Source organism: Tenrec ecaudatus, chromosome X, assembly GCF_050624435.1.
Source record: "Tenrec ecaudatus isolate mTenEca1 chromosome X, mTenEca1.hap1, whole genome shotgun sequence".
Taxonomy (NCBI): Eukaryota; Metazoa; Chordata; class Mammalia; order Afrosoricida; family Tenrecidae; genus Tenrec; species Tenrec ecaudatus.
Genome location: NC_134548.1, coordinates 85,410,953 through 85,419,665, shown reverse-complemented (window position 1 = coordinate 85,419,665; position 8,713 = coordinate 85,410,953). Strand labels below are relative to the sequence as shown.

General features: G+C 43.2%; 1 pseudogene; it reads right to left on the bottom strand.

Moving 5' to 3' along the window:
• Positions 1-4,669: 4,669 nt before the first annotated feature.
• LOC142433022 (fructose-bisphosphate aldolase B pseudogene) lies at positions 4,670-5,735 on the bottom strand (annotated as a pseudogene).
• Positions 5,736-8,713: the final 2,978 nt, after the last annotated feature.

Here is an 8,713-nt window from a genome sequence, read left to right as displayed (position 1 = left end):
TCTCTCCATCAGAACATCTAGTGGATTTGAACCGACAGCTTTAGGTTTAGCAGCCAAACACCTAACCCCACAATGCCACCAGGGTTCCTTATGGCACATCATGTTGGTAGGTGCTTTTGAGTCAGTTCCAACACATAGTGAGCCTGTATACAAGAGAATGAAACACCCCCCAGTCCTGTGCCATCCTCACAACTATTCTAGTGTTTGAGCTCATTCTTGCAGCCACTGTGTCAGTCCATCTTGTCCAAGGTCTTCCTCTTTTCTGCTACCCCTGCATTTTACCAAGCTTGGGGTTATTTTCCAAGGACTGGTCCCTCTTGATGAAATATCCAAAGTACATGAGATGAAGCCTTGGCATCCTTGCTTCTAAGGAGCATTCTGGCTGTACTTCTTCAATACAGATCTGTCCCACCCCCCTACCCTTTGGGCAGTCCCTAGTACTTCCATTGTTCTTGGCCAGCACCATAATTCAAATGTATTACTTCATCTTTGGTCTTTGCAACTTTAGCATACATATGAGGTGATTGGGAATACCATGGCCTGAGTTAGGCTCACCTTAGTCTTCAAAATATCATCCTTGCTTTTCAACACTCTCAAGAGGTCTTGTGCAGCAGATGTGCCCAGTAAAATGCATTGTTTGATTTCTTGACTGCTGCTTCCATGCTTAGTGATTGTGGATGTAAGCAAGATGAGATTTTTGACTTCAAGTTTTTCTCCATTTATCATGATGTGTCAGGGGAGCCAGCCCCTAACAAATCATCACAGGTCCGGCAGGCGCAATTGTACAGCTGTAATATATAAAGATTATAGTAAAGTCATAGAGAATAAAAGCAATAGAGTAAAATGAAAGAGTCAGACGCATTTCATGGTAGCATGCTCACCTCAGCCCTGCTTGGTGGTCCACGTGGGGATGTGGAAGGTGGAAATGGCAGGAGAAAGAGGGCCCGAGGGGAGAGAGACTGGAGGAGAGGGAGACCGGGACAGGAGGAAAGGGGATGGGGAGAGAGAGAACTGGGCTGGAGAGGGGAGAGGGCCAGAGGAGAGAAGGGGCTTTTATAGGTAGCCATTAGTCATGCGTATTCAGGAATTACATATGTGACAAAGTGGGTGGGAATCGATAAAGTCCCTGAACTCACAGGTGAGGAAACCTAATACCTGCATTGGGAAAAGACATGAGGGGGATGGGTGCCTCAGTGGGAGGAGGTAGTCAGGAAATGTCTGCCTCTACAGGGAGACAGAATCAACCATGTACTCATTTTAAGGAAGGATAGCTGTTGGGGGGAGAATCTGCAGGAATGGCATTTGTTAGTTTCCCACATTTCCCCCTTTTATTTTATATATTAAATTCAAAAGAGCCCCCAGGGGTGACATGGTTATGTTCTATACACTGAACGCTGTCAAAGAAAATTTGATGACCAAATAAATGTAGCCAAGCCAAAAACTCAGGCTTTTGGCAGGCATTTTGAATCCAGGCTCAGAGGATAAGCCCCACTATGCCCAACTACTATTGGGGGAAGGTCTGAGAGGGGTTGGATGCCACGGCGGGAAGAGAATGGAACAAATAGGAATGTCTGCTTCTATAAGGAGACAGAATCAACCATATGCTCATTTTAAGGTAGCACAGCTTTAAGGGAAGGAACTGGAAATGATAGTTAATGCAGGAAAATGTACTTGGACTATATATCTTCAACCTACCAGAGTGGTGGCTTTCCTACCGTGGAATACTAGCTTTCCACATTCCCTTTGTACTAGTCGGAATAAGTCCCAGTCATATTTCTCTCAGTGTTCATTTCCCACAATGGTTTTGCCTACTGGTCCAAAGCAAAACCCAAACTCACTACCATTGAGTTGATTCCGACCCATGGCGGCCCTACAGAACAGGGTTGAACATTCCTGTGAGTATCTTTTTTTTTTTTTAACATTTTATTAGGGGCTCATACAACTCCTATCACAATCCACACATATACATACATCAATTGTATAAAGCCCACCTGTACATTCTTTTTTTTTTCACAAGAGAAAAGCTTGTAGTTAGTTCAGGGATCGTTTGCTGGCCCTTAGGAGCGTTTTCCAGTCCAGTCTGTTGGGGCACCACACCCTGGCCCCAAAGTCCACTTTCAGCATTCCCTGGGGACCTTGCCACTCCATTCCCTTGCTGTTCCGCTGCACTCCCCCAGTGATTTGCCTCGGTGTGGTGGGATCAGGTCAGGTGCAATTCCCACACTGTGTCTCCGGTGCTGTCCCCTGTATCGACCTTAGTCACTGATTGGCATCATTTCTCATAGTGGGGCCAGCCATGTCGTTCTCTCTGTGGACTGGCTGCTCTACTCAGGAACATCATCCTCATGGCCTGGTGGGCCAGGCTGTGCTCCACTCTCTCCTGCCCCTTCATCTGCTCCCGTGTGCTCTGATCAGATATGTTCATCTCCGGGAGCTGCAGGGTCAATGTCGTCCTTTGGAACAAATTCTTTTCGGGGGAGGGGCAGGAATCCACTTAATTTATGGTGCTGGGGCCAGCCTCCCAGACCTCTCCCCTGGTCCACCTGTACATTCTTTGCCCTAATCATTTTCTTTTTTTCTCTCTTTTCTTTTTTTTATATTTTATTAGGGGCTCATACAACTCTTATCACAATCCATACATATACATACATCAATTGTATAAAGCACATCCGCACATTCCCTGCCCCAATCATTCTCAAAGCATTTGTTCTCCACTTAAGCCCTCTGCATCAGGTCCTCTTTTTTTCCCCCTCCCTCCCTTCTTCCCCCCCCCCCCACATGTGCCCCTGGTAATTTATACATTGTTATTTTGTCATATCTTGCCCTATCCAGAGCCTCCCCTCCCCCCTTCTCTGTGAGTATCTTGAGACTACAACTTTTGATGCAAAAGCAAGTCTCTGTCTTCTGAGCAGTGACTGGTGTTTACAAACTGTGGACCTTGTGGATCACAGCCCAATATGTAACCACTGTGCCACCAGAGCTCCCTACCTATTGGTCCATTTGTGAGGATTTCTATTTTCTTGACATTGAGTTGTAACTCATACCAAAGGCTGAAATCCTTGATTTTATTAGCAAATGCTTCAAGTCCTCCTTTGTGCAAACAAGGTTGTATCATCTGCACATCGCAGGTTGTTACTGAGTCTTCTTCTAATCCTGATGCCATGTTCTTCATCTAATCCAATTTCTCTGATGATTTGCTCAGCAGACAGATTGAAAAAGTATGGTGAGAGGATAGAACCCTAGCACACACCTTTCTTGATTTTAAACCACGCAGCGTTCCCTTTTCCTTTTTGCATAACTACCTCTTGATCCATGTACAGGTTCCACTTGAGCACAAAGAAGGGTTCTGGAATTCCCAGTCTTCTCAAGGCTAACTCTAGTTTATTATGGTCCATAGAATCGATTCCCTTTACATAATCAAGAAAAACAAGTAAACGTCTTTCTGGTATTCTCTGCTTTGAGCCGAGCTCCATCTGACACCAGCAGTAATAGTCCTCGTTCCACATCCTATTCGACATCTAACCTGAATTTCTAGCAGCTCCCTAACAATGTGTTGCTGCAACCATTGCTGGATGAACTTCAGTATAAATTTACTTGCATATGACACTAAAAATATTGTTCTGTAATTTATGCCTTATGTTGGGCCACCTTTCCTTAGAGTAGGTGCCAACACAAACTTCTTCAAGTCATATGACCAGGTCTTCCAAATTTCTTGGCATAGATGAGTAGGTGCTTCTAGAGCATCATCAGAGTTTTGAAACATTTCCATTGGTATTCCACCGATTCTTAGAGCCTTGTGTTTGACTAATGCTTTCATTACAGCTAGGACTTCTTCTTTCAGTGCCATTGGGTCTTGCTTATATGCTACCTCTTGAACTGGTTGACTGTTGACTAGTTCTTCTTGATACAATGACTGTATATTCCATCTTCTTTGGATGCTTCCTACATATTTCAATATGTTGCCCATAGAGTCTTGCAACTTGAGGCTTGAATTTTTTTTCTTGAGTTCTTTCGGTTCAAGATTTGAGTTCATCCTTCCTTTTTCTAACTCTAGGTCTTTTCACATTTCATTATAAAATTTTATATTTTCTCAAGTTGCCCTCTGAAATTTTCTGTTCAACTCTTTGACTTTATCTAGTCTTCCATTTGTCTTAGTGACACTACAATTAAGAGCAAGTTTGAGGGTATCTTCTGACATTCACATTGATCTTCTCATTCCTGTCTTTTTAATGACCTTTTGCTTGATGTCATCTCACAGCTCATGAAGCCCGGTTTGTTTTCAAACCTTTTATTTTCTTTAGATGGGAGTAAGAAGTGTTACAAGGAAGGAGCGGTGTGAACTTTTGTGAGATCCTTTATTTTTGTGCTTGTATGTTTCAATAATTGATTGGTGCGTGAGGATATGAAGCTGGATGTGTAAGATTTATATATATACATTTCAAAATTATGGTGGCAGCAATTGTAAAATAATGCTTGACCTAATTGAATTATGAATTGTTAGAATATCTGTAAGAGCTCCCAATAAAATGATTTTTTAAAGTATATATGGAACTGAGTTTCCAGTAGTGATGTTCTAATTTTGTCTCCTTCCCAGGGTCATGCAAATGGTTTCTTTTTAGTCCTCTCTAGACACTAGAAGAGAGAGAGTGGTGCTGGCTGGCCACGGGTTCTAGTAGGTATAGCAGGCAGTGAAGAGCAACTGGGTGGCAGCAGTACCCAAGGAGCCAGTGTGAACTTAACTGCCCTTTGGTTCCCTGGCTGCTAGCTAGGGCCCACTTCATAAAGCAAGCCCTCCTAGGTCGCCTTCTCATTGGCAGCCTTGTCATTCCAAGCAGCAAGTTCACTAGCCTGCAGGGCCCTCCCATAAGAGAAATTTCGTTTCCAGGGCTTTGGTAGAGGGCAAAGGCTGATAGCACTGAGGTTAAGAGTAGCATCCTCTTCACTCATGCCGCCAGACAAGAAGCAGATTCCAGGAGCAACTACAGGCAGAGTATGGTGGAGAGCTGTGACAATGGCCATAGCCACTTTCTCTGGAATATACTTCTTGGTGCAGGCATGTCCAGCATTCACCATGTTTGGCTTAAGAAGCGTCTTCTCCAGGTAAACATGATGATCATTGAAGGCCTTGTAGACAGCAACCGGGGCTTTCTCAGTAACATACTGGCCGTGTTCCAAGTCATGGTCTCCATCAGGAATGACCCCTGGTTCCACAAAGGGTTGGCAGATGCTTAGTATAGTGGGCCACCGTGTTGGTGTTCTCCTGGATAGCAAGGTTGGATAGACACTGGTCAGTGATCCTCAGCATGGCACGCCACTTCTCCAAAGTCAGCCCTGCCCTTTTTGTACCAAGAACACCTCTCAGAGAGGTCATCGCGCCCTTGAATGGTGGTTTCTTTGTCCAGCAAGAGAAGCAGCTCCTTGGGCTTCTTGATTTCCACACACCCTCCTTTTCCTTGAGGATGGTTTTGAACAGCTTTCCCTGGCTGTCCTGGTAGAGGGTCTCCTGGAAAAGGGTCACCCCGATGCTCTGGTTGACAGAATTGCCCACAGTGAAAAGGATTTCTCGGAACTGCCAGCAGTTCTCCTCCGTGTTCTCCACCTTGATCCTCTACAGGCAGTTTCCATGGTGCCTTCAGACTCATCTGCCACCAAGACCCCCTGGGAACAATGTGCTGGGAGATACCTGAGAGCGCCTTCCTCTGTTCCCGGGCGAGGGCTGGAAATCAGTGGGCCATGATGATCGGTCCTTTGGGAGCGAAGAGTCTTCTTAGATATCAGAAATGGTGACTGAAGCGGCAGCTACCAAATAGGATATGACGTCTTACATCATCAGTGTAATGCATCAAATCTGTTCTTGAGATGTTCTTGAAATTCAGGTGGAATATACTCGAGGTCATATTTTGGCTCTTACGGACTTGTTTTAATTCTCTTCAGCTTCAACCTGATCTTACTTATGAGCAATTGATGATTTGCTCCACAGCCTGTCCCTGGCCTAGTTTTACTGATCTTGAGCTTCTGTGTTATCTCTTCCCAAAGGTGTAGCCAATTTGAAATTTGATTTCTATGTAGTCCATCTGGAGAAGTCCAAGTGTGCAATCCCCATTGTGTTGCTGACAAAAGGTATTTGCAATGAAGAAGTCATTGGTCTTGCCAGATCATCATGTGATCTCCACCTTCATTTCTATCACCAGGATCATATTTTCTAACTACTGTTCCTCCCTCGTTTCCAACTTTTGCATTCCAATCCCCAATTTTATCAATGCATTCTGATTACACATTCAATTAATTTCAGACTAAAGATGTTGGTAAAGTTCTTCATCATAGCTTTTGTGATTGGTGCGTAAATTTGAAAAATTATATTGATTGGATTTCCTTGAATGTGGATAGATATCTTATTACAGATAGCATTGAACTTCAAGAACTTTTTATCATTTTATTGGAAGCTCTTACAGACGTCAGAACATTTCATAGTTCAATCACATCAAGCAGTACTGTACAATTGCTACCACAATCAGTTTCAAAACATTGTCTTTCTTCTTGCGCTCCATTATATTAGCTCCCTTTTATCCCTTCCCCTACCCAGACTCCCAGGAACCCTTATGTTTGTATGTATGTATGTATGCATGCATGTATGTATGCGTGTTATTTAGTTTAACCGTATCTTACACCATCCACAATCACCTTTCACATACAATGCTGTTGTTCACTCCCCTTGAGTGGGGTTATATAATTATCCATGCTATCACCTCCCCCTGCCCCCTCTCTTCCTGTGCCCTCCTGATGTTTGGAATTGGAAGGGGATGCGAGGGCAGGCAGTTTGATCACCTTGCTGCCATCAGTTGAGGATGTCCTCAGAAACTGACTCAGCTCGGTATCCACAGCCAAGAGGCAACAAGAGCTCTGCTCTGGATCTCCAGCCTGCTCATGGGTCCCTGGCCTGCTCTGGATCTCCAGCTAGCAGCACATTCCCTCGGCTTTCTGATCTTCCATTCATCTGCTGTCTTGCATCTGTTAGCACAAGCACACTGAACCTTGCTCCCTAACTTTCCTATTTTGATAGGAAAATGACTCTTCTTGTTATTGAGTGTCAGGTGGAGAGATCACCCAGCAGGCCTGGGCTACACAGGCACCCCGGTTTAAGATAGATCTTGAAATGTTCTCTTGATTTTATCATTCCCGGCATACTAAGCCATATGATGTTTTGATTCAAAATAGTTAATACCAGTACATTGCAGTTCACTAATGCCTAGAATATCGACCTTTATGTGATCCATTGCATTTTTAACAGCTTTGCATTTTTAGTCATACTTCATACCTTCCAAGTTCTAATTATTAATAGATGTCTGTAGATGTTTCTTCTTCTTTAAAGCAGTTTTATTGGCACTTCATCTACATGTCAAACAATTCAATAATTCAGTTCTATCAAGAATTGTACATATACGAGGGTGTACCCCCCAAAAGCAGACACACACACACCCCACCCCCGCCAAAGCTATGTAATTTTTTGTTTTTATAAAACAACCTCATCACCCTCAGAGTACTCTCCATTACACTTAATACATTTGTCAAATCTACGATTCCATTCTTGAAAACATTTTTCAAACTCATCTTTATGGACGGTACCTCCCTTGTTTTTGTCTTCACCTCTTATATCACAGTCCTTTTATGTCCTTCAGCATTTGTGGAAACAAAAAGAATTCACACAGAGTGAGGTCAGGTGAGTAAGGAGCATGGGACAAGAGAAGCATGCTTTTTTTTTGTTTGCCCCAAACTGGCGCATTGGGATGGCTACATGAGCAGGTGCCTTGTTATGGTGGCAAAATCAGTTCCCTGTCTACCACAAATCAAGCCTTTTTCGTCAAACACTGTTACACAATCTTTTCAGAACCTCTAAATAGAAAGCTTGATTAATAGTCTGACCTGGTGGAATGAACTACAAATGTACTACAAGTCAACATTTTCATCCATTTGGGAAGTTGACAGACATCAAGAATGAGGTTTGTTGTCAATCAACATTTCACCTTTTTTGAAACAAGATAACCACACACACACGAGTTTTCCCCATAACGCTGTCCTTGTAAGCTGTGTTCAACATCACGACAGTTTCTGTGGCATTTTTCCAGAGCAGGAAACAAAATTTCACAGCTGCATGCTGTTCTTTTAAATCAGCCATCACAAAAAAGCGAGATTTGAGTGAAAATGCTTTTAAGAAAAAATTGACACACACAAAAGAAAATTTACTGTGACCAGAGAGGCCCTCCTCAGGCGATGCCACTGGATACACTAACTCCGAGGAAGTTATTCATTGCTCACCTAGTGGGAAAAAATGCATGCTACAAAAGCTCTGCTCCGCCCAGTGCAATTCCATGTGGTACCCGCTCATGTATGTATATATGTAAATATATAAGTATATGTGTATTTGTGTATATATGTGTGTACAAATGCAACAAGGAAGCAGATAGACTCTGGGCCTCTACTTAAACCTTCCCACAGTACAAGAATGGTGTGTTCTAATACTGTGGCATTATATGATACCTTCCTGACACAATTGCTGAAGACAATTTGGTACATAAGCAAATGTGGTGAAGAAAGCTGGTGGTGCTTAAAAGATATAACGTTTGGGGTTTTAATGGCTTATAGTTAAACAAGTGGCCATCTAGCAGGAAAGCAACTAAGCTTACATGGAAAAAGCACACCAGCCTGTGTGATCATA